Below are 27,095 nucleotides of genomic sequence, written 5' to 3' on the forward strand. Positions count from 1 at the left end.
GGATGGAAAAATAAATAAGTTATGGGAAGAAAAAAAAACGGAAAATCGCCCGAGGGTTAAAACACTCCTAGGTGCATGCATGGAAAAAATCTGTGGTTGTGTGATCTACAAAAATGATCACCAGTAAATAAAACGGGACGCGGATGAGATTGGTGCAGAATATTGTACACACTGGGATTACGGGGAAAATTCTTGCGTATAATTGTCACATATAAATAAAAGTGTAATCAGATGTCATATCTAGTCTGCAGCTCAATATTACTGCAAAAAATCACAAGACAAGATTCATATATATCTATATACAATAAGGGTCCTTCTATCTACTGGGATTTAGCATTCTTATATAGAGCAGGCTAAATCCAAGTCGGCTAAAGGACCTGGTCCCTCTGCCGACTGGGAAATAGCCCACTCTGTGTGAGAAAGCTAAATCCCAGTGCACAGAAGGACCAGGTCCTTTAGCCGACTGGGATTTAGCTTTCTCACAGAGAGCAGGCTATTTCCAAGTCGGCAGAAGGACCTGGTCCATTTGGCCAATAATTATAGTATTGACCCCTTCACAACACATGATGCAGTTAGGCTACGTTCACATTTGCGTTGTGCGCCGCAGCGCACAACGCAAACAAAAACGCGGCAAAACGCACGCTAAAACGCTGCGTTTTGCGCCGCATGTGTCCTTTTTGGCCGAAAGTTGGACGCAAAAAAAATGCAACTTGAAGCGTTTCTTGCATCCAACGCTTGCGGCCATGCGGCGCAAAACGCAGCACAACGCATGTCCATGCGCCCCCATGTTAAATATAGGGGCGCATGACGCATGTGGCGCCGCTGCGGCGCCCGACGCTGCGGCGCGGACCACAAATGTGAACGTAGCCTTACATCATATATCATAAAAATATCAGAAAAAAAAATATCGCTTTTGCTCCATTTAAAAAAATAAATAAATTTGGAATTGATGTGATCAGAAAGGTCTGACCAATCAAAATGTAAAATAATCTGATCAGCAAACGGCATAACGAGAAAAAAAACGCCATAATTACGTTTTTTTTGGTCGCAGCAACATTGCAATAAAATGAAATAAGAGGTGATCAAAACATGGTATCCGCGCCAAAATGGTATCAATAAGAACGTCCCGCCAAAATAACAAAAAAATCCCAATGGCGATGTGGATGGAAAAATAAGTTATGGGAAGGAAATTAAAAAAAAAAAAAAACGGAAAATTGCCCGAGGGTTAAAACACTCCTAGGTGCATGCATGGAAAAAAATCTGTGGTTGTGTGATCTACAAAAATGATCACCAGTAAATAAAACGGGACGCGGATGAGATTGGCGCAGAATATTGTACACACTGGGATTACGGGGAAAATTTGTGTGTATAATTGTCACATATAAATAAATGTGTAATCAGATGTCATATCCAGGCTGCAGCTCACTATAACTGCAAAAAATCACATGACAGGATTCATATCTATCTATACACAATAAGGGTCCTTCTATCTACTGGGATTTAGCATTCTTATATAGAGCAGGCGAAATCCAAGTCGGCTAAAGGACCAGGTCCCTCTGCCGACTTGGAAATAGCCCACTCTGTGTGAGAAAGCTAAATCCCAGTGCACAGAAGGACCTGGTCCTTTAGCCGACTGGGATTTAGCCACAACCCTACCTCCACCTGCAGAGCCGCACTCCACATATATGGCTGCTCTGTGCGCACAGGACCTGTGATGAGGTCACAGGAGGGGAGGAGTCAGGGGTCACATGATCAGGGGCCTCAGGGAATGATATCCGGAGTAGTGCAGACCCTACATGGAAACTTCTCCTCAGTGACATTTCCGCCATTATTCCCCTCACTACTGGCACAATTACCCCGCGCCGCCTTCTCTACACAGTGTTATGTGTGGAATGTAAAGGGTGTGTGTCCACGGTCAGGAAACGCTGCGTGTTTGACGCTGCCTGGGGCCGCAGCGTCAAACACGCAGCGTCCAGATGTTCCAGCATAGTGGAGGGGATTTTTTGAAATCCCATGTCCACTATGCGTGGAAACACGCCCTGCGACTCCGGACATGCTGCACATCTTTTCAGATCGCAGCATGTCCGTGTTCCTTGCGGCGACGCTGCGCCGCCACAAGACATAACACAGGGCCCTATGTGAGGAGTGTTGTGAATTAGACTTTTTTGGCTCCCTCTTGTGGTCACTAGTGATATGACTCTGGGATTGTCTTTCCTCAGTTTGGCACCCACCTGGGTCGTTAGTCCAGGGGTGTTGCTATATGAACTTCCTGAATTCTCAGTCTGGTGCCTGGCATCGTTGTATTCAGTCCTTTCTGTTTGCTCCTGTCTGCTGGTCCTGGTTCTTGCAAAATTAAGCTAAGTCCTGCTTCCTTGTTTTTTGGTTATTTGTATTGCTCTTATTTTTTTGTCCAGCTTGTACTAAATGTGATTCCTGATTTTGCTGGAAGCTCTAGGGGGCTGGTATTCTCCCACCGGCCGTTAGACGGTTTGGGGGTTCTTGAGTATCCAGCGTGGAAATTTTGATAGGGTTTTTGCTGACCATATAAGTCATCTTACTATATTCTGCTATTAGTCAGTGGGCCTCTCTTTGCTAAATACCTAGTTCATTCTTACGTTTGTCTTTTCTTCTTACCTCACCGTTATTATTTGTTGGGGGCTTGTATCCAACTTTTGGGGTCTTTTCTCTGGAGGCAAGAAAGGTCTATCTTTTCCCTTCTAGGGTTAGTTAGTTCTCCGGCTGGCGCGAGACGTCTAGAACCAACGTAGGCACGTTCCCCGGCTGCTGCTATTTGTGGTGCTAGGATTAGATATACGGTCAGCTCAGTTACCACTGCCCTATGAGCTGGTTTTTTGTGTTTGCAGACTTAGTAGTTATTTCTGAGACCCTCTGCCATTGGGGTCATAACAGTATGCCAGGCCAAAGTTGAATGTTTAATGCATTGCAGAAGTGGGATAATAAGAAAGGAAATTCTGAGTTTTTTTTTTTTTTTCTTTCTTCCTCCCCTTTACCTCTGAGTGGCTTGAGCTTGCTGCAGACATGAATGTCCAGACCTTGATTACAAGTGTGGACCAGCTTGCTGCTCGTGTGCAGGGCATACAAGATTTTGTTACCAGTAGTCCTATGTCTGAACCTAAAATACCTATTCCTGAACTGTTCTCTGGAGACCGATTTAAGTTTAGGAATTTCAGGAATAATTGTAAATTGTTTCTATCTCTGAGACCCTGTTCATCTGGAGACTCAGTTCAGCAAGTAAAAATTGTTATCTCTTTCTTACGGGGCGACCCTCAGGATTGGGCCTTCTCGCTAGCGCCAGGGGATCCGGCATTGGCAAATATTGATGCGTTTTTTCTGGCGCTCGGATTGCTTTACGAGGAACCCAATCTTGAAATTCAGGCCGAAAAAGCCTTGCTGGCTATTTCTCAGGGCCAGGATGAAGCTGAAGTGTATTGCCAAAAATTTCGGAAATGGTCCGTGCTTACTCAGTGGAATGAGTGTGCTCTGGCCGCAAATTTCAGAAATGGCCTTTCTGAAGCCATTAAGAATGTGATGGTGGGTTTCTCCATTCCTACAAGTCTGAATGATTCCATGGCGCTGGCTATTCAAATTGACCGGCGTTTGCGGGAGCGCAAAGCCGCTAATCCTCTTGTGGTGTTGTCTGAACAAACACCTGATTTAATGCAATGTGGTAGAATTCAGACTAGAAATGAACGGAAAAATCATAGACGTCAGAATGGGTTGTGTTTTTACTGTGGTGATTCTACACATGTTATATCAGCATGCTCTAAACGCCTAACAAGGGTTGTTAGTCCTGTCGCCATTGGTAATTTGCAACCTAAATTTATTTTGTCTGTGACTTTAATTTGCTCATTGTCTTCCTACCCTGTTATGGCGTTTGTGGATTCAGGTGCGGCCCTGAGTCTTATGGATCTGTCATTTGCCAAGCGCTGTGGTTTTGTTCTTGAGCCGTTGGTAAATCCTATCCCTCTTAGAGGTATTGATGCTACGCCATTGGCGGAAAATAAACCGCAGTTTTGGACACAGGTAACCATGTGCATGACTCCTGAACATCGGGAGGTGATTCGTTTTCTTGTTCTGCATAAAATGCATGATTTGGTCGTTTTGGGTCTGCCATGGTTACAGACCCATAATCCAGTCTTGGATTGGAAGGCAATGTCTGTGTCAAGTTGGGGCTGTCAGGGAATTCATGGTGATTCCCCGCCGGTGTCTATTGCTTCCTCTACTCCTTCGGAAGTTCCTGAGTATTTGTCTGATTTTCAGGATGTATTCAGCGAGTCCAGGTCCAGTGCTCTGCCTCCTCATAGGGACTGTGACTGCGCTATAGATTTGATTCCAGGCAGTAAATTTCCTAAGGGAAGACTATTTAATCTGTCTGTACCTGAGCATACCGCAATGCGTTCGTATATCAAGGAATCTCTGGAGAAGGGGCATATCCGTCCATCCTCTTCCCCTCTTGGTGCGGGATTCTTTTTTGTGGCCAAGAAGGACGGATCTTTGAGACCTTGTATTGACTATCGGCTTCTGAATAAAATCACTGTTAAATTTCAGTATCCTTTGCCTCTGTTGTCGGACTTGTTTGCCCGGATTAAAGGTGCCAAGTGGTTCACCAAAATAGATCTTCGCGGTGCTACAACCTTGTGCGCATTAAGCAAGGAGATGAATGGAAAACTGCATTTAATACGCCCGAAGGTCATTTTGAGTACTTGGTGATGCCTTTTGGGCTCTCTAATGCTCCCTCAGTGTTTCAGTCCTTTATGCATGATATTTTCCGGAAGTATCTGGATAAATTTATGATTGTTTATCTGGATGATATTCTGTTTTTTTCTGATGATTGGGACTCGCATGTAGAGCAGGTCAGGATGGTGTTTCAGGTTTTGCGTGAGAATGCTTTGTTTGTTAAGGGCTCAAAGTGTCTCTTTGGAGTACAGAAGGTTCCCTTTTTGGGTTTTATTTTTTCCCCTTCTGCGGTGGAGATGGACCCGGTCAAGGTCCGAGCTATTCATGATTGGACTCAACCCACGTCAGTTAAGAGTCTTCAGAAGTTCTTGGGTTTTGCTAACTTCTACCGTCGTTTTATCGCTAATTTTTCTAGCGTTGTTAAACCTTTGATGGATATGACCAAGAAAGGTTCTGATGTTGCTAACTGGGCTCCTGCAGCCGTGGAAGCTTTCCAAGAGTTGACGCGCCGGTTTACTTCAGCGCCTGTTTTGTGCCAGCCTGATGTCTCACTTCCCTTTCAGGTTGAAGTGGATGCTTCTGAGATTGGGGCAGGGGCCGTTTTGTCGCAGAGAGGCCCTGGTTGCTCTGTAATGAGACCTTGTGCTTTTTTCTCTAGGAAGTTTTCGCCTGCTGAGCGGAATTATGATGTTGGCAATCGGGAGTTGCTGGCCATGAAGTGGGCATTTGAGGAGTGGCGTCATTGGCTCGAGGGTGCTAAGCATCGTGTGGTGGTCTTGACTGACCACAAAAATCTGATGTATCTCGAGTCTGCTAAACGCCTGAATCCCAGACAGGCCCGTTGGTCGTTGTTTTTCTCCCGTTTTGACTTTGTGGTCTCGTATTTACCAGGTTTAAAGAATGTGAAGGCTGATGCTCTTTCAAGGAGCTTTGTGCCTGACTCTCCTGGAGTCGCTGAACCAGTTGGTATTCTTAAAGAGGGAGTAATCTTGTCAGCCATTTCTCCGGATTTGCGACGTGTGTTGCAGAGATTTCAGGCTGGTAGACCTGACTCTTGTCCACCTGACAGACTGTTTGTTCCTGATAAGTGGACCAGCAGAGTCATTTCCGAGGTTCATTCCTCGGTGTTGGCAGGGCATCCGGGAATTTTTGGCACCAGAGATTTGGTGGCTAGGTCCTTTTGGTGGCCTTCCTTGTCACGGGATGTGCGGTCATTTGTGCAGTCCTGTGGGACTTGTGCTCGAGCTAAGCCTTGCTGTTCTCGTGCCAGCGGGTTGCTCTTGCCCTTGCCTGTCCCGAAGAGGCCTTGGACACACATTTCCATGGATTTCATTTCAGATCTTCCGGTGTCTCAGGGCATGTCTGTCATCTGGGTGGTATGTGATCGCTTTTCCAAGATGGTCCATTTGGTATCTTTGCCTAAGCTGCCTTCCTCTTCCGATCTGGTTCCTCTGTTCTTTCAGAATGTGGTTCGTTTACACGGCATTCCTGAGAATATCGTGTCTGACAGAGGATCCCAGTTTGTTTCCAGGTTCTGGCGATCCTTTTGTGCTAAGATGGGCATTGATTTGTCGTTTTCGTCTGCCTTTCATCCTCAGACTAATGGACAAACGGAGCGAACTAATCAGACTCTGGAGGCTTATTTGAGGTGTTTTGTTTCTGCAGATCAGGATGATTGGGTGACCTTCTTGCCGTTGGCTGAGTTTGCCCTTAATAATCGGGCTAGTTCCGCTACTTTGGTTTCGCCATTTTTCTGCAACTCTGGTTTCCATCCTCGTTTTTCCTCGGGACATGTGGAGCCTTCTGACTGTCCTGGGGTAGATTCTGTGGTGGATAGGTTGCAGCAGATTTGGAATCATGTGGTGGACAACTTAAAGTTGTCACAGGAGAAGGCTCAGCGTTTTGCCAACCGCCGCCGCGGTGTGGGTCCCCGACTTCGTGTTGGGGATTTGGTATGGCTGTCTTCTCGATTTGTTCCTATGAAGGTCTCCTCTCCTAAATTTAAGCCTCGCTTCATCGGTCCTTACAAGATATTGGAAATCCTTAATCCTGTGTCCTTTCGCTTGGATCTTCCGGTGTCGTTTGCCATTCACAACGTGTTCCATAGGTCTTTGTTGCGGCGGTACGTTGTACCTGTGGTCCCTTCTGTTGAGCCTCCTGCTCCGGTGTTGGTTGAGGGCGAGTTGGAGTACATGGTGGAGAAGATCTTGGATTCTCGTCTCTCCAGGCGGAGGCTTCAGTATCTGGTCAAGTGGAAGGGCTATGGTCAGGAGGATAATTCCTGGGTGGTTGCCTCTGATGTGCATGCGGCCGATTTAGTTCGTGCCTTTCACGCTGCTCATCCTGATCGCCCTGGTGGTCTTGGTGAGGGTTCGGTGACCCCTCCTTAAAGGGGGGGTACTGTTGTGAATTAGACTTTTTTTTGGCTCCCTCTTGTGGTCACTAGTGATATGACTCTGGGATTGTCTTTCCTCAGTTTGGCACCCACCTGGGTCGTTAGTCCAGGGGTGTTGCTATATGAACTTCCTGAATTCTCAGTCTGGTGCCTGGCATCGTTGTATTCAGTCCTTTCTGTTTGCTCCTGTCTGCTGGTCCTGGTTCTTGCAAAATTAAGCTAAGTCCTGCTTCCTTGTTTTTTGGTTATTTGTATTGCTCTTATTTTTTTGTCCAGCTTGTACTAAATGTGATTCCTGATTTTGCTGGAAGCTCTAGGGGGCTGGTATTCTCCCCCCGGCCGTTAGACGGTTCGGGGGTTCTTGAGTATCCAGCGTGGAAATTTTGATAGGGTTTTTGCTGACCATATAAGTCATCTTACTATATTCTGCTATTAGTCAGTGGGCCTCTCTTTGCTAAATACCTAGTTCATTCTTACGTTTGTCTTTTCTTCTTACCTCACCGTTATTATTTGTTGGGGGCTTGTATCCAACTTTTGGGGTCTTTTCTCTGGAGGCAAGAAAGGTCTATCTTTTCCCTTCTAGGGTTAGTTAGTTCTCCGGCTGGCGCGAGACGTCTAGAACCAACGTAGGCACGTTCCCCGGCTGCTGCTATTTGTGGTGCTAGGATTAGATATACAGTCAGCCCAGTTACCACTGCCCTATGAGCTGGTTTTTTGTGTTTGCAGACTTAGTAGTTATTTCTGAGACCCTCTGCCATTGGGGTCATAACAGAGGAGTGCGATGATGCCGGATGTGTGCAATGAACACATCCGGCATCATCGCGTCCCAGAAGGGGGCGGGGCTTAGCGCCGAGCGGGTTTGCCGCTTCGACGATACCGCCGGCCATCCTGAACGTGGACACATACCCTAAGGGTATGTGTCCACGTTCAGGGAACGCTGCGTGTTTGACGCTGCGTAGAGCTGCAACGTCAAACACACAGCGTCCAGATGTTCCAGCATAGTGGAGGGGATTTCATGAAATCCCGTCTCCACTATGCAGTAAAAGACGCATGCGGCAGACCCGAGAAACCTCACATGCAGCGCGTCTTTTAAGAACGCAGCATGTCCTTACATAGCAGAAAAAAACTCAAGGACAACGCAGGTGACCTGCCAGTGACCTCAGGTGCAGATTTGGTCAGGATTTTACCTGCATAAAATCCTGACCAAATCCTGAAGCAATCCTGAACGTGGACACATACCCTCGTGTGATTTCTCTGCTTGGAGACAAATAGACCCCACACATGAGGGAATTATCACCAGTTACCGGACGTCTAGTATATGGCGACATATGATTGTGCTATCCACTCCACACCAGGAGCTAAAATGCCGAAATCTCGCTTATTTAACCCCTTCCAGTGTCTGGCTAAGGGTATGTGTCCACGTTCAGGATTGCATCAGGATTTGGTCAGGATTTTCCATCAGTATTTGTAAGCCAAAACCAGGAGTGGGTGATAAATGCAGAAGTGGAGCATATGTTTCTATTATACTTTTCCTCTAATTGTTCCACTCCTGGTTTTGGCTTACAAATACTGATGGAAAATCCTGACCAAATCCTGATGCAATCCTGAACGTGGACACATACCCTTAGGCTGGTTTCACACTTGCATTTTTATCTGCATACGTTTTTTTAAAAAACGCATGTGTGAAAAAACGCGGTAAAACGCATGCGTTTTTTAGACGCATGCGTTTTTATAGAAAAACACAAGAAAACAAGAAAAAAACAAAAAACCCTAACCCTACCCCTACCCCTAACCCTAACCTGAAATACGTGGCACTGAAATACGTTGCACTGAAATACGTGGCACTGAAATACGTTTATATACGTATATAAGTGCCACGATATTTCAGTGGCCACGTATTTAAGTGCCACGTATTTAAGTGCCACGTATACAAGTGCCACGTATTTCACATAAATGCCACGATATTTCAGTGCCACGTATTTCAGTGCCACGTATAACCACGTAGTTATAGTATTTATAGTACGTGGCACTTAAATACGTGGCACTGAAATACGTGGCACTGAAATATCGTGGCACTGAAAGACGTGGCACTGAAAGACGTGGCACTGAAATACGTGGCACTGAAATATCGTGGCACTGAAATACGTGGCACTGAAATACGTGGCACTATGACTCAGAAAATGTTCATTAAACGGTTAGGGGTGAGGTTAGGGGTAGGGTTAGGGTTAGGGTTTGGATCCCTTTATCACCTTGATGGTGGTGGGTGACTTTTCAGTGTGTTTTCTGTTTTTTTTCTATAAAAACGCATGCGTTTTTAACGCAAACAAACGCATGTGCTTAAAAACGCATGCGTTTACATAGACAGCAATGCATTTTTTTTTTTGCGGCAAAAAAACGCCGCTAGAAATTACTACAGGTTGCATTTCTGCAAATGAACGCACGCGTCCAAAAACGCATGCGTTGCCGAAAACGCGTCAAAACGCATGCGAAAAAATGCATGCGTTTTTTAATGTTAAGTATAGGAAAAAAACGCATGTGTTTTTTAGCGCTAAAACGCAGCGTTCAAAAACGCAAGTGTGAAACCAGCCTAAGGGTCATATACGGCCGTGCACCTCTCCAGTCGCTGTGGGGGTTTTTTGGTAAAAGGATGGAGGGCGGCGTCCATGCTTGGACCTCAGACAGATTAATAAAATCACAGCTCACCTTCCCTAATTTTTACCCCTTATACCTGACCTGTTTAGCCAATTACCTGGAGATAAATGGTTTTACAAACTGAACGTGAGAGGGGCATATAACCTTATACGTGTACGCCATGGTGACGAATGGAAGACCGCATTCAATACACCTGAGGGGCAGATTGAACATTTGATGCTGCCATTCGGGTTAACCAATGCGTCGGCAGTCAGTGAAAATGTCATTAATTATATTTTTTTCTCACTGATTGGTAGATTTGTGGTAATTTTCCTGGATGATATATTGAGTTACTCACGTACTCTGGAGGGTTTCAGATGGACCCCGTTAAGGTCCAAGCAGTCGTTGATTGCTTTTAACCAAGTAACCGGAAAGCGTTACAGAGATTTCTTGTAGTCGAGATACTGAGAAACAAACAAGCGAAAAATAGGGTCTTAACCGATAACAAGATATATTGAAAATAGAGGAGTATTACTCTCACCTGATAGAGTGGCACCTTAGCAACATGTTCAATGCATAAATCAGCTGCTGCAGGACACGGGTCCAAAGACCGAGCAGAATAGTTGATCTGGGTATAATGTGTCTGTACCTGCACTGCTGATGAAGACTATCAGATATGGAGATTTCCTTAAAAACATTTATTCAAATAGGTTTTCAAAGTCAACGCGTTTCAAAGTCACGCAGGACCTCTTCCTCAGGACAAAACCTGATAGGGGATGAACATGTCAAGCTTAGAATGTTTTATATGCAGTCTTTGTGAAAACAAAAAAGCCAAACAAAGCACGATATGTCAACGTTCATGAGAAAGTCCGTCAAACAAAGATAAATTATGGTTCATGAAAAAAAAAAATATTTACATACATTAATTATATTAAAAAGTTCTTATGAATTAAGTGAGGTCACCTAAAAGAATGAAGAAACATGTATGTGATAGTGCGGCGCCCCAGGGTCCTGGTCGTCGCAGTGGTATTGCTTTCCTCTCGGGGAGAGTGATGCTACGTTTGGAGGCAATGAAGGATAACTGCATCCAGGTACCACAAACATGCAACACATTTCACACTCCAGGCCACCAGGGGGAGCTCTTGCTCCTATTTATTAGGTCACTCCCCACATTGGTAAAACTGGTCGCCTGTAGGGAAAGTTATTCAGTTGCTGGCTGAGTTCCGCTCAATTAATTGGTCTCTGGCAGGGGTGGGATCCTGTCAGAAAACAAAGGAGAAGGACACAGAGCTGTGCATGCCCTCAGAGCTGCAGCTCCCAGAAAGAGACATTCAGAAGGCAGAACTGTATTGCACTGAGCGTGCAAGGAAGCCGTAGCAAAGGAGTGGATATCAGAAGGGGACCAGCCCTACACAAGCTGCCTCCTTCTGAGGCGCAGAATCCCGGTAGCCGGAATACCGAGGGAGTAACGACCTTTATGCCTTGCTCCAGAGACCGGCAGGACAGCTAATTTAACTTTACCTGTCCGCCCTACACCCAGGAGGCGCGGTGGCACCCCTTAGAGGCTGGGGCATGATAGAGCCCCTATAAACCGCCTCAAGCCACCAGTCATACGCGTTTGTCCTATCCTATCTGGGGGTGTGAGAACCTTATGAGAAGCTTAGCAGTAAGGGACTACAACACGACAGCACAAAGGAAGGCTACTGATTTTCACCTGGACAAAGGGGACTCTGGACTTGCCTTCAAACCGGCCGGACTCTGCCTGCCCTGTGGTCTGGTGCTCTGGACTGTGGATGCTGAAGTCTTCAGTAAAGGTAAAGAGACTGCAACCTTGTGTCCTCGTTCTTCTCTGCGCCTCTCACCATCCACCATCTACACACCGGGAAGCCCTGGGGACATACTTCACCTGTGGGAAGGTATACCATCTAGCTTCCATAACATCACCCCAGCGGACCCCTTAAAGCAGCATCGGTCACCCTGACCGAATACCACAGGTGGCGTCACGAGCACAAATTTTATCCCTTTTAAGACCTTTCCCTTTTACACAGATGTCCCAGGGCCACAGACCGGTTCAGCCACCGTGACATCCCCCTGTGAACCGAAGGACTCGGTACCGAGTACCCCACGGCCCCATGGGGGCGATCCAATATGAATGAGAAAGTTCTTGCCAGTAAATAAATCATTTATAAATGGTGTTATTGAGTTGTGTCAGTAGTTTCCTATATTAGATGTGACCTTGTGTTCTGTAGGTTCTGAAGTCACAGGTATAGTGGTGTAAAGCTGGGCACCACTAGTGAACTTGATCATTGGAAAACAATCCATTGAAGCAGAAGACAAATACGTAACCCAATGGTTAATAAGTAATAAGAATGAATGTCAGCCTGGGGTGTTACATAGTGAGAAATGGAAGTGCTGACAAAACAAGAATGTGATTGAATCTTGTATGTGACGGCTGTCTATTCGAAGATCGCATGTTGTTCCTGATCGCGGCTGTTCTGGTAACAGGAGACATAAACCTAGTGAGCATGTATCGGGGAATAGTGAATGGGAGTAAGGGAAAATGAGGGAGTTGTTGATGAGGTGAATAATGCGATACAAAGAGCGTCTGCTGATCACTCAGGCTACAGAATGGAGGATCCATTGGAGGAGCACTCTGGATGCCGGAGTCAACGAAAAAACTGGGGGAATGAACTACAATAGTGATGAGCGAGCATACTCGGTAATGCTCGTTACTGGCCCGAGCATCGCTGTACTCGGCGAGCACCGAGCATTTCCGGGTTTGCTCAGCGGGAGTTTGGGTCGGGTTCGGGTCCTAAAGAGCCAATAAACATGCTGGGATTGTCTGCCACGCACTGTAATGCCGTAGCCATGTTGGTTGTGGCATTACAGTGATTGGCTGGCCGCACAGCATCATCAGGTCTATAAGAGACCTGGCGCCTCCCTGCACGTCACATTCAGCTCCGGAATCAGATCGTGTAGGGAGAGCTTCTGCTGAGATCGGGTTAGATGTGGTGGGTTTTCAGTTAGTGAGGGTCTACCATCATAGAATCCACAAATCCAGCTAAACCAACAGTCCTTCTAGGGACTAATTACGGAGTGCTAGGTAGGCAGGGGAGTGTATGTGGCTGTGTATACATATCAGGGCAAGGCCTGCAGGCACTGTATGTGGGTATATAGATAACATTGCATACACCAAGAAGGTCCATTCCATTACTGTCTGCTGCTGCCTATTACATATATACCTAGCCCCAGGTATCAGAGGCCAGGAATAATTTTTTTGCATCTAGTCCTGATTATTTTATTACAAAGCAATCCAGAGCCCCCCGTTTTTCTCCATTTGCTTGTTAACACTGCAGACTACATCCAGATTCTTTTCATAGTTCAGCGTAAAAATCCAGCTATTTTACAAGGGTTTGCCCGTCCCAGCGATCACATCTGAGTGCGCATAAAATTCTGCCATTTTTTGTGGTACTGTAACATTTTTTGGAGTGTCTAATACAATTTCTTGACACTATTTTGCTGCCCAAAAAATATTTATCAACAGGGCAGATATTTTAAACTGAGCTTTGTACGCTACACGGGTCGCATATCATTGCGCTTAAAATTGTGCCATTTCCGGGCTCCATAGAATTTTTTTTGTTATGCCATTGCCTAATTATTGACACAATTTTCCTGGCCCCCCCCAAAAAATACATGCCTGATATTTGAAAGTCGGCTATCTCTGTCACATGCCTCATCTATCTGTGGGCTACAAATTGTGGCATTTGAGGCCTCCATTCACCTTTTTTGCTGTGTGTTACCCTAGTTCTAAACACTATTTTGCTGTAAAAAATGACTTAAAAAATAATAATGTGAACTTGGTTTCCTATGGCCATCCAGTACTTGGGTTCAAAGGCTTATTTGGGTGCGCATAACTGTGGCAGGGCAGGCCTTGCACTCAATGCATAGGCTAACAGCATGGCGGTACCAAATGAAAAATAATGGGAACTTTGGCTTCATGTGACCATCCAGGACGTCTGTTCCAAGTGTCATCCTGGATCACTTTGCGGCCTGGCTTCCACATTTTCTCTCCTGTGACATCCCCACCCTCATCATGGATGATTTCAACATCCCCATTGCTTTTCCCCTCTCCCCATCTGCTTCTCACCTTTTATCTCTGACCTCCTCTTTCGGCCTCTCGCAGTATACTAACTCTCCAACGCATGAGGCTATGTGCACACATTGCAGATTTGCCTGCGGAATTTTCTGCACTAAATCCACAGCTCTTGGCAGAAAACGCAGGTGCGTTTTTGATGCGTTTTTTGCTGGTTTTTGATGCGTTTTTGAAAGCTAAATAAAGATGTATTATTGAACAACAAAAAATACACACAGATAGATGATAGATAGAAGGAATGAGATAGATAGATAGATAGATAGATAGATAGATAGATAGATAGATAGATAGAAGGAATGAGATAGATATAGATAGATAGATAGATCCATTCATGTATCTATCTATAGATAAATATATGGTTAGATGTAGATAGGTATATGGCTAGTTAGGCTACTTTCACACATCAGTTTTTTTCTGTCAGGCAGGATCCGGTGAATTTTTGAAAAAACGGATCCGTCGCAAATAGTGAAAAACTGATGCAACTGATCCTTTTTTTGAGAGAATCGAAAATGTGCATGATTTGAATGGAAACATGCACAAAAAAACAGATTCGGAGGCCGGATTCATCATTTCACATCTCAGTTTCATCCGTTTTTCGCCGAATCTGTCGCTGTACGTTTTTTCGCCGGACAGAAAAACCGTTCTTCTGTACGTTTTCTCCATCTGCCCGAAACAGCTTTTCTGACGGATCCGGCAAAAAACGGATGAAACATGTGGCCATCAGGCGCAATCCAGCGCTAATACAACAATTTGAGAAAAAAACGGATTGTGCCTGACGGCAAAAACCTGATGTGTGAAAGTAGCCAGATAGATATATGGATAGATATATCTTTGTATCTATAGATATATCTATCTATCTATAAATATATCTATAGATCGATATAGCCATAGTTACTAGGGTTGAGCGAAACGGATCGTTCATTTTCATAAGTCGCCGACTTTTGGCAAAGTCGGCGTCTCATGAAACCCGACCGATCCCTGTGTGGGGTCGGCCATGCGGTACGCGACTTTCGCGCCAAAGTCGCGTTTCAATTACGGTAAAAGCGCCATTTCTCAGCCAATGAAGGTGGACGCAGAGTGTGGGCAGCGTGATGACATAGATCTCAGTCCCCACCATCTTAGAGAAGGGCATTGCAGTGATTGGCTTGCTTTCTGCGGCGTCACAGGGGCTAAAAAGGGGCGTTCCCGCCGACCGCCATCTTACTGCTGCTGATCTGAGCGTAGGGAGAGGTTGCTGCCGCTTCTTCAGAAGCAGGGATAGTGTTAGGCAGGGTACATAAAGCCCCAAACCGCTTGTGCTGTAGCGATTGCCACTGTCCAACACCACCTTTTGTTTGCAGGGACAGTGGAAGCTACATTTTTTTTTCCTTAGCGCTATAGCTCATTGGGCTGCCCTAGAAGGCTCCCTGACCCTGATAGCTGCGTTGCTGTGTGTGTACGCCGCTGTGCAAACCAACTGCTTTTTTCAAAGCACAAATCCTGTTGTTCCTTTCTGCACAGCTATCTTGTGTGTTTGTCCACACTTTTGTGTGCAGCAGTCCTTTTCATAGCTGCCTGCCATACTTTTCTGAGATTACTGCAGGGAGATAAAGATTGGCAAGTCTGCCTCTGTGCCATTGCTGTGTGTGGCATCTGTCTCTCATTGTGTGCCACCGAAAACCAGTGTGTAATTCTGGGCCATTTTTTTTTGTGTGGGTAAATTCTCCCTGTAAAAAAAAAAATTAATAGTGGGAGTCTGGGAGATAAAGATTGGCAAGTCTGCCTCTGTGCCAGTCCTGTGTGTGGCATCTGTCTCTCATTGTGCCACCGAAAACCAGTGTGTAATACTGGGCCATTTTTTTTTTTTTGGGGGGGGAAATTCTCCCTGTAAAAAAAAAAATTAATAGTGGGAGTCTGGGAGATAAAGATTGGCAAGTCTGCCTCTGTGCCATTGCTGTGTGTGGCATCTGTCTCTCATTGTGTGCCACAGAAAACCTAGTGTGTAATATTGTTGGTTTTTTTTGTTGGTTTTTTTTTAAATTCTCCCTGAAAAAAAAAATAGTGGGAGATTAAGATTAGCATTTCTGCTTGAGTGCCGGTCCTGTGTGTGCCATCTGTCTCAAATTATTGGGGCACAGAAAACCTAGTGTGTAACATTGGGCCTGATTTTCCTTTCAGTGTCAAGCACCTATAAAGGTATATATAAATCCTACCGAAGTTTGAGTTCACCTTATAAGTTGTTTTACAGTAACAAATACCGTTACTTTGGTTACGTTTTGCAAACAATGAGGAAGTCTAGTGGAAGAGGTCATGGCCGTGGGCGGTCATTGTCAGCTGGTAATGATGGTAGTGGTGGTGGAGCATCAGGTGGTCGTGGTAAAAGCAGTACAGCACCTAAGTCTCGAGTTGTTGAGCCAGGTTCGTTGTCTGGCTACACAAGGCCTCGAACGCTCTCTTTTCTGGGAGTAGGAAAACCACTTTTGAAGCCGGAGCAGGAGGAACAAGTATTGGCTTTCATTGCTGACTCTGCCTCTAGCTCTTTCGCCTCCTCCTCGGAAAGTGCCAAATGTCAGAGCAGTGCATCATCAGTGGATGCTCCAGGTCAGGAACAAGTCGCTTCCTTGTGTCCTTCACCCAGAACAACAGTGAAGGATGCGTCAGTCGACACAACAGGTTACTCCATGGAGCTCTTTACACATACCGTTCCTGGGTTAGACAGTGAAACAGTTAACAGGCCATGCCCATTAGAAGTTGAATCGGACATGGAGTGCACAGATGCACAGCCACAGCCAGATTACTATGCTGTTCCTTTGATTCAGACCAGAACATTGCCCTTGCAGTGTACTGAGGCAGAATCAAACCCAGCGGAGACTATGGTGCCCCGTCACGAACACTATACCACCGGCTTACACGATCACACAGACGAAGTTGCACACGACATAGAAGAGGAGGTCATAGATGACCCAGTTGTTGACCCCGATTGGCAGCCATTGGGGGAACAGGGTGCAGGCGGCAGTAGTTCTGAAGTGGAGGAGGAGGAGGAGCCGCAGCAGGCATCAACATCACAACAGGTTCCATCTGCCGGGCCCGTATCTGGCCAAAAACACTTGGCAAAACCAAAACCAGTTGGAGGACAGCGTGGCCATCCGGTTAAAGAAGCTCAGTCTGCAATGCCTGAAAAGGTATCCGATAGTCGAAAGAGTGCAGTCTGGCATTTTTTTAAACAACATCCAAATGATCAGCGCAAAGTCATCTGTCAAAAATGTTCAACTACCTTAAGCAGAGGTCAGAATCTTAAAAGTCTAAATACAAGTTGCATGCATAGACATTTATCCACCATGCATTTGCAAGCCTGGACTAACTACCAAACGTCCCTAAAGGTTGCAGCACCCTCGGCCAATGAAGCTAGTAAGCAACGCTACATCCCTCCCCTCACTGTAAACCCACCATTTCCCGCACCACCTGCAGTATCTGTGCAGTTTTCGTCGCCAGGCCAAAGCAGTCAGGGAATCACCAGGTTTGCAGTAGGAAACACTGCATGTAGGGCACCGGCAAGAATACCATCTCCAACCCTCTCTCACTCACCCATGTCCACCGGCACCACCGCTAGTTCCACAATCTCCAGCTCTCCAGTCCAGCTCACCCTACATGAGACTCTTGTTAGGAAAAGGAAGTACTCATCCTCGCATCCGCGTACACAGGGTTTGAACTCCCACATTGCTAGACTAATCTCATTAGAGATGATGCCCTACCGGTTAGTTGAAAGCGAAGCTTTCCAAGCGCTGATGGACTACGCTGTACCACGCTACGAGCTACCCAGTCGACACTTCTTTTCTAGAAAAGCCATCCCAGCCCTCCAACAGCATGTTAAAGACCGCATCGTCCATGCATTCAGGCAGTCTGTGACTACAAAGGTGCACCTGACAACAGATGCATGGACCAGTAGGCATGGCCAGGGACGTTACGTGTCCATCACGGCACACTGGGTGAATGTGGTGGATGCAGGGTCCACAGGGGACAGCAATATTGGGACAGTTCTGCCTAGCCCACGGTCAAGGAAAGAGTTGGCTGTAGGCGTTCGCCCCCCCTCCTCCTCTTCCTCCTCCTCCTGCAGAAGCAAGAGCTCGTCCACAGACCGCAGTCGCACATCCACTCCATCCGCAGCTGCCACTGTTGCACACCAGGTGTGCCATTATGGGACAGCTAGTGGCAAGCGTCAGCAGGCTGTATTGGCAATGAAGTGTTTGGGCGACAACAGATACACCGCGGAAGTTCTGTCCGAGTTCTTGCAGAAAGAAACTCAGTCATGGCTGGGCACTGTACATCTTGAGGCAGGCAAGGTAGTGAGTGATAACGGAAGGAATTTCATGGCTGCCATAGCCCTTTCCCAACTGAAACACATTTCTTGCCTGGCTCACACCTTAAACCTGGTGGTGCAGTGCTTCCTGAAAAGTTATCCGGGGTTACCCGACCTGCTCCTCAAAGTGGGCAGACTTTGCTCGCATATCCGCCGTTCGCCCGTACACTCCAGCCGTATGCAGAACTATCAGCGGTCTTTGAACCTTCCCCAGCATCGCCTAATCATCGACGTTGCAACAAGGTGGAACTCCACACTGCACATGCTTCAGAGACTGTGCGAACAGAGGCGTGCTGTTATGTTTTTGTGGGAGGATACACATACACGGGCAGGCAGTTGGATGGCAGACATGGAGTTGTCAGGTGTGCAGTGGTCGAAGCTACAAGACCTGTGTCAAGTCCTTCAGTGTTTTGAGGAATACACACGGCTGGTTAGTGCAGACAACGCCATAATAAGCATGAGCATCCCCATAATGCGTCTGCTGATGCAAAGTTTGACGCACATAAAGGAGCAGGCGTCTGCAGCCGAGGAAGAGGAAAGCCTTGATGACAGTCAGCCATTGTCTGGTCAGGGCCGTGTAGAGGACGCGGTAGCGGGCGAAGAGGAGGAGGAGGACGAGGAGGATGATGGGGATGAGTACTTTTTTAATGAGGAAGCTTCTCCTGGGCCAACCGAAACTAGTGGCGTTGCAAGGCCGGGTTCTGTTTTTTTAAGGGAGACAAGTGACGTAGATTTGCCTGTAACTGCCCCTCAAACCAGCACAACCGCAGATTTGACAACTGGAACTTTGGCCCACATGGCGGATTATGCCTTACGTATCCTCAAAAGGGACCCACGCATTATTAAAATGATGAGCGATGACGATTACTGGTTGGCCTGCATCCTTGACCCTCGCTATAAAGGCAAATTGCAAAATATTATGCCACATGAGAACCTCGAACAAATATTAGCAACCAAACAAGCTACTCTTGTAGACCGTTTGATTCAGGCATTCCCAGCACACAGCGCCGGTGATGGTTCTCACACGAGCTGCAGGGGGCTACAGGGCAGAGGTGTTAGAGGTGCACAAATCAGAAGTGGCGTTGGACAGAGGGGTTTTTTGACCAGGTTGTGGAGTGATTTCGCAATGACCGCAGACAGGACAGGTACTGCAGCATCTATTCAAAGTGACAGGAGACAACATTTGTCCAGTATGGTTACTAACTATTTTTCATCCCTTATCGATGTTCTCCCTCAACCGTCATTCCCATTTGATTACTAGGCATCCAAATTAGAGACCTGGCCTGAATTGGCAGAATATGCATTGCAGGAGCTTGCTTGCCCAGCAGCTAGTGTGCTATCAGAAAGAGTATTCAGTGCTGCTGGTTCAATAATAACCGAAAAAAGGACTCGTCTGGCTACCCAAAATGTGGATGATCTAACCTTCATTAAAATGAACCACTCCTGGATTTCAAATTATTTTGCCCCACCTTTCCCGGCTGACACCTAGCTTTCCTATAAAAAGGTCTTGCTTGTGGACTGGTCTTACTGAGTGTTCCAATCTCTTAATTTGCAGCAGCTGTTTGTCCAGCATACGACATGTTTACACCTCCCTCAATGGGAAAACTCCCCCCACGGGGCCGTGGTCTCGCCACTTGGTGCAAGCACCCGTTAGAGTGCCGTTTGTCTGAAGAGGTGGGTGTGCCCGCTTTTGGTCGACGGCACTGCCACTGGGTCCCTCATAGTACAATAAAGTGTCTCTGGCGGTGGTGGCACGCACCCAACGTCAGACACACCGTTGTAACATGAGGGGCCCTGGGACGGTACCGCTGGCCACAAGAGAGTTCACCCCCCCAGCTCAAACTGTGCTCTACCACGTGCAAAATTATCTCGCACAGCTCCACCAATGTTTAGTCTATGCGCTGACATCATTCAATGCCTGGCACTGACAATACCAATTTGTTGACATCTATGATGCTAGTTAAAGTAGTCTGGGTCAGTGTCCTATATTGACACCAGTAAATACTGCCACATTACTTTGTCAGAAACTCAGCAGATGAGCCCACCCCTGTACCTAAGTATGCCACACTTTTTTTTTTGTTGTTGTTTTGCGAGACATTAACATCTATTTATTTTTTGTGAGTACTAACTGTGTCAGACACTCCTTGCAATCGTCCTCCGCTGACCACACCAATGCTGCCTGTGTATCCATGTAACCGATGTAAAACTGCCTTGAGCCTATTTTTAGTTATTTTAGGCCTTCGTTAGCCTGTCTGCGGTCCCTCCTTGCAATCCTCCTCCACTGACCACAATGCTGCCTGTGTATCCATGTAACCTATTTAAAACTGCCATGAGCCTATTTTTATTTATTTTAGGCCTTCGTTAGCCTGTCTGCGGTCCCTCCTTGCAATCCTCCTCCACTGACCACAATGCTGCCTGTGTATCCATGTAACCTATTTAAAACTGCCTTGAGCCTATTTTTATTTATTTTAGGCCTTCATTAGCCTGTCTGCGGTCCCTACTTGCAATCCTCCTCCACTGACCACAATGCTGCCTGTGTATCCATGTAACCTATTTAAAACTGCCATGAGCCTATTTTTATTTATTTTAGGCCTTCATTAGCCTGTCTGCAGTCCCTACTTGCAATCCTCCTCCACTGACCACAACAATGCTGCCTGTGTACCCCTGCGAGATAACTCTAACTGCCTTGAGCATATTTTTAGTTATTTTAGGCCTAGTAAGCCTGTCTGCGGTCCCTCCTTGCAATCCTCCTCCGCTGACCACACCAATGCTGCCCGTGTACCCCTGGAACCTATTTAAAAGTTCATAGAGCCTATTTATATATTTTATTTAATATTAATAAAGCCATGATGGACTACGCTGTACCACACTACAAGCTAACCAGTCGACACTTCTTTTGCGAGAAAAGCCATCCCAACCCTCCACCAGCATGTAAAAGACCGCATTGTTCATGCACTCTGGCAATCTGTGAGTACAAAGGTGCACCTGACAACAGACGCATGGACCTGTAGGCATGGCCACGGAAAGTTACGTGTCCATTACGGCGCAATGGGTTAATGTGGTGGATGCATGGTCCACAGGGGACAGCCTACTAAGTCTGTCTGCAGTCCCTAATTCAAATTGTCCTCCACTGTCTAAATCTGAGCTTCAACCTTCAGGCTCTCATTAAGTGCTTTTTTAAAAAAAATTGGTGGTTGGGGCCTAATAACTCTGTTTGCCGCTCCCTGGTGTTGTCCTCAACTGAATAAATCTGAGCTTCAACCTTCTGGCTCTCATTAAAGGGCCACTGTCACCCCCCCCCCAGCCGTTATAAACTAAAAGAGCCACCTTGTGCAGCAGTAATGCTGCAGTCTAACAAGGTGGCTCTTTTAGTTTTTGATTCATTTATTACCTCAATAAAGCGTTTTAAAAATTGGCCACAAATACCAGATATTGTACCGGGAGGCGGTCCGAATCGTCCTCTATCAATCTCCCAACTGCCGTCACTCTTCTCTTCAGGGGCGATGGTCGCCGCCCCCTGAGCGCTGTTGCTTCTTAAATCCGGCGCCTGCGCTGTGCGTGCCTGCCTGGGGCAGGCGCAGTCTTCATTGTCAGTCACAGCTCAGACGCAGGGTGCCTGACTGCGCCTGTGCGGGCAGTGCGGCCACCCTGTTCCTGAATCCCCGCCCCGCACTGTGTTATTCATTATGCACAGTGCGGGGCTGGGGTTCCTGGGCATGCGCACTGCGCTTGTCAGATGCTCCCCCGGTCCCCCGCCTTCCAGCGTTGTTCTTTGTGGCTGTTCAAAACGTCGGCAATGAAACCTATATTCCGGCAATGCTGGAAGGCGGGGGACCGGGGGAGCGTCTGACAAGCGCAGTGCGCATGCCCAGGAACCCCGGCCCCGCACTGTGCATAATGAATAACACAGTGCGGGCCCCAGGCAGGCACGCACAGCGCAGGCGCCGGATTTAAGAAGCAACAGCGCTCAGGGGGCAGCGACCATCGCCCCTGAAAAGAAGAGTGACGGCAGTTGGGAGATTGATAGAGGACGATTCGGACCGCCTCCCGGTATAATATCTGGTATTTGTGGCCAATTTTTAAAACGCTTTATTGAGGTAATAAATGAATCAAAAACTAAAAGAGCCACCTTGTTAGACTGCAGCATTACTGCTGCACACGGTGGCTCTTTTAGTTTATAACGGCTGGGGGGGGGGTGACAGTGGCCCTTTAAGTGCTTTTTTAACCAAAAATTGGTGGTTACGGCCTACTAACGGTGTCTGCCACTCCCTGGTGTTGTCCTCTACTGTATAAAGTTGAGCTTCAGTCTTTAGGCTTTTGGCCTATAGTAGCAGATATTAAACTGCATTTGGCCTACTAGTGTGGTTGGGCCCTTAAAACAGTGTCTGCTGCTCCTGTTTAGTCTTGTTACCAATTTTGAACTGCATTTAGCCTACTTTATTCTTTGGCCCTATATCTGTGTTTCCTCCTCATCCTGCCCATTGCCCAGCCACTGCTTGATGAGTCTGCTGGTACATTGACCTAGACCACTACATTCCCCTTGCACTCTACACAGCCAGAATCTGACCCTGTTGAAAGTAAGGTTCCCCTTCCCGCATGTTATACCACCTTACACAGGGACAAAGAGGAAGGTGCAGATGAAAGTGCAGGTTCCTTCATCAGGTGGGGGGGCATACTCGTTGGCGACGTCACTGGCACAGGGCCCCTCAGAGTACGCAAAAGTGTCGCTGCTGGTGGGAGGCGCCCCCGCCGTGCAAACACACCGCTGTACTTTGAGGGGCCCTGTGCCAGTGTCAATGCCAACGAGTGGGCCCCCCCTGCTTGCTTAGGATCACAGCACTTGCAAACTTGACATACTTACCTCTCACTGCTCCACCGCCGTGACGTAGTCCACGTTTCCTGGGCCCACTAAAACCTTGAACCAGCCCTACCCCCCACAACTTTTGCCAAATGACCCCCAATTTCCAATGCCCAACTATGATTATAAAGTTAATTAAGATTGACAAGCTTCAGAAACAAGAATGGATGTTTTGGCATTAAAATGGGCACTGTAGGTGTTTTCCTGGCCTCCACTCACTCCCGACTATGCTTCTCCATTGACTTGCATTGGGTTTCGTGTTTCGGTCGATCCCCAACTTTTAGCGATAATCGGCCGACTGCACTCGACTCGACTCTGGACAAAGTCGGGTTTCACAAAACCCGACTCGATCTTAAAAAAATGAAAGTCGCTCAACCCTAATAGTTACATCTATACATATATCCATCTCTAAATATATAGATTTATCTATGCAAATTAAAGAAAAGAAGGCAGCACTCCAAGTCCTTTTCAAAGTGGAAACGTGCAGTTTATTCAAACCCACATCTCTCTTGTGCGACGTTTCGGCTCGCAATGAGCCTTTCTCAAGCAGTGGGTGTAACTAACTATTGTGCTTTTATAGGTATAATCTACATCCATTTACATAAATAGCAATTAATAGCCATTTACATACTCATTCAAATTCCATCATTACTGACATTAATCCTCAGTGCAATTCCCTTATACATAAAGTGCGATGTGCTAAAGTGCTATTATACATCATATATCTTCACAGTTATATTTCTCATTCATTGAACACTATTCCGTTCAGTTATTATGTTCATATCACGTGTTTATATACATATTCATCATTTTTTTCTCTCCTTACCCTGCTGTGTCTGGGTGAACACACATGGAGGACGCTGTATTCGCCATTACTAGCGTTCTATTGCACCTACTGCGCATGTCGTAATCTCACTCCTCCCCGTCATGGGCTATCAGCCAATCACAATATATTTCAATTCCCTTCTCTTTGCGCTTGCGCACTATTGCTTTTGTCTTAAGTTAAACGCCATCTTTAGTGGGGCTTCATATGTCCGACTTTTTAACCTCTTCCTCTGCTCTCAAAGCGATTTCTTTTCACTCTGACTTACCGGACCGCACCTCTTAGTGCTTGCCCACTATTATCTAAATACCATTTTTGGTGTGACTGCATTTGTCCAACTTCTTTCAACTCTTGTTTATTTTCAGAGCAATTTGTTTCCACTCTGACATACCGGACGGCACCTTATTCAGGCTGTCTCCGATTGCCAATGGACCTCCACATAAATGTGTAGCCCCTCCGGACCACAACATCATCATATAGAGAATCCATAAAAGTGGTCAATTTTCAAATTTGAACAAATTTTCTCGTACACACCTAGCTTTTGCTATATATTCACTTTATTTCACTACATAAATTATTGTGACTGGCTGACAGTCAATCATGACATATTAAATAACTTTGAAAAATTGTATATAAAAAAAAATTAACACAAAAAATATATAATAAACATATATAGGGAGGAAGGGAGAAGAAAAAACTTTTTATCCTCCATGTGGTTCCATCCCATTCTCACGCAGGTTGACGGTCACAAGATGTGAAGATATCACTAAAAATAGAAGATAAGATATAAAAAATAAAAAATTGGGGCACCACAACAAGATATAATTATGTACTGTGCCTCAATATTTTCAAACCGGAGTCTATATACACCTGATTCCCAAGTGTATCCCTATAGGGGCTAATACATATTAGGCTGGATTTTAAATTCTGCATTAAGTCCATTTGGTTTTAAAGTATTCAACTCATAGATCCATTTTAGTTCTTGTCTTTTTAATAGGCATACTCTATCCCCCCCTCTCCTCTGTACAGGGATTCTATCTATTATTCTGAACTTGAGATCTTTCTCTACATGTTTAAATTCTGTAAAGTGTTTAGAGACCGGGAGGTCTAATCTTTTCTTCCTAATAGAATGACGATGATTATTAATCCGTACTTTCAACTCACAAGTTGTTTCTCCTACGTACCATAGTTTGCATGGGCATTCTAATAGGTATATCACATGGTCTGAATTGCAGGTTAAAAACTGTCTGATCTTGTATTCCTTACCCGTGTCTGGATGTTTGAAAGTGGAACCTTTTATCATGTGGGTACAATTAACACAAGAAAGGCATGGAAAACAGCCTTTTTGACTAGTTCCCGTGATTGTGGTCTGACAAGAATTTTTTAAGGAGCCTATATCTGATTTCACTACATAATCTTTGATGTTTTTACCTCTACAATAAGAGAACAATGGGGGTTCCCCAAACTCCTTTATTGTTGGTAGACAATTTTTTAACATGCCCCAGTGTTTTCTAATGACTCCCACTATATTCTTACTCTCTTCCGTATATGTCATGACACATGGTATTCTTGTTAATGCCTTTCTCTTATCACTCTTAACCAGCAGTCCCTTTCTATCTTTCTTTAAAGCCACAGATTTAGCTGTATTTAATATTTTCTGTGGATATCCTCTTTCAATAAATTTTTTTACAAGTGTATCCACAACTTCCTTTATTTCTCTCTCTTCTTTCACTATCCTGCGTACTCTAAGCAATTGGCTGAGGGGTATTGATCTCACCATATTGTGAGGATGTTGACTATCGTAGGTTAACAGGTTATTTTTATCCGTTTCTTTTACAAACAAAGTAGTTACCAATTCTCCATTTTCTTGTCTAATCAAGACATCTAAAAATTGAATATTAGATTTAGAAAAGATCAATGTAAATTTGATGGTTTCATCTATTTCATTTAAATACTGGTGGAACTCCTCCAATTCTTTCTCTGTGCCCTTCCAAAGGAGGAAGACATCGTCTATGTACCTCCACCACACCTCTACATGCCTGAAGTGGTGGGATACATAGACGAGGTCCTCCTCCAGGACACTCATGACAATGTTTGCATATGTGGGGGCCATATTGGCCCCCATTGAAGTACCACTGTGTTGTGAGTAAAAAGTATCTCCAAATAAGAAGTAGCTCTGCCCTAAAATTATTTCCAAAAGTTGAATCAAAAATTTTTTTCCTTCTATAGAAATCTCAGTTGTATCCAACTTCCTGTTAACTGCTCCTATACCTGAGCTATGTTTAATCGAGGTATAAAGTGAGATGACATCGAATGATGCCAGGATCACTTCCCCCTCCAACTGTATTGATTCCAATTTGTTAAAAAAATCAGTAGTGTCTTGGATATGATTTTGAGTTTCTAGCAATAGGGTTAAGAATTCTATCCAAGAATATACCTATTCTGCTAAATACTGAATCAACCCCCGACACTATTGGTCGCCCCGGAGGGTTGATTAATGATTTGTGGATCTTCGGGGTTATATATAATACCGGAGTTCTAGGGAATTCTATGGACAAATAGTCCTTTAATCCCTGATCTATTATTACAGATTGTAATGCTTCTTGCAGACAGTTGTTAATTTCACTCATTATTTTGAATTTAGGATCACCATCCAGTTTCTGATATACTCGCTCATCTCTCAACTGCCGATCTATCTCCGCAATATATTTTGTCCTGTCCATGATGACGACAGCACCACCCTTATCTGCGGGTTTTATTATGATGTCGTCATCATGGACAAGCTCCTGTAATTCTGTAAATTCCTCCCTTGTTACATTAGGATGTCTAAATTCCCCCGAAACTCCATTTTTAATTTCCTCAATATCCCTTCTCACCACTTTCTCAAATGCATCTATTATTGTGGAATTTATAGGTGGCACGAAATCACTGTTTTTTCTCAATTCCATGTTTTTACAATCAAATTCACTACTTCTTACTTTACTTACTATATTTTTATCCTGAAACCATTCTTTTAATTTTATTGACCTAAAAAATCTCTCTAAGTCAAGTTGTAAATTGAACCAATTTGTATGTGTACAAGGAACAAACGATAGTCCTCTACTTAAGATTGAAACCTGTGGAGGAGTCAATACCTTGTCAGAAATGTTAATTACAAGTTCTGATCCTTTTTCTTGGATGCCGCTTGTCTCTGCGGTTGTG

General features: G+C 45.4%; 2 protein-coding genes across 3 annotated transcripts in view; one reads left to right on the forward strand and one right to left on the reverse strand.

The window, feature by feature from the left end:
• LOC143767743 (uncharacterized) overlaps positions 1–1,713 on the reverse strand; it is a 77,328-nt gene extending 75,615 nt beyond the window's left edge. The window contains exon 1 of one of the 2 annotated variants that reach the window (XM_077256259.1): positions 1,657–1,713. The gene's annotated coding sequence lies outside the window, so the exon portion shown is untranslated. The remainder of the gene's footprint in view (positions 1–1,656) is intronic. The other variant, XM_077256258.1, reaches the window with a different exon arrangement.
• LOC143768219 (gastrula zinc finger protein XlCGF66.1-like) overlaps positions 1–27,095 on the forward strand; it is a 241,914-nt gene that overhangs the window by 171,914 nt on the left and 42,905 nt on the right. The gene's annotated exons all lie outside the window — the stretch shown is intronic.

This window comes from Ranitomeya variabilis, chromosome 4, assembly GCF_051348905.1.
Source record: "Ranitomeya variabilis isolate aRanVar5 chromosome 4, aRanVar5.hap1, whole genome shotgun sequence".
Classification (NCBI taxonomy): Eukaryota; Metazoa; Chordata; class Amphibia; order Anura; family Dendrobatidae; genus Ranitomeya; species Ranitomeya variabilis.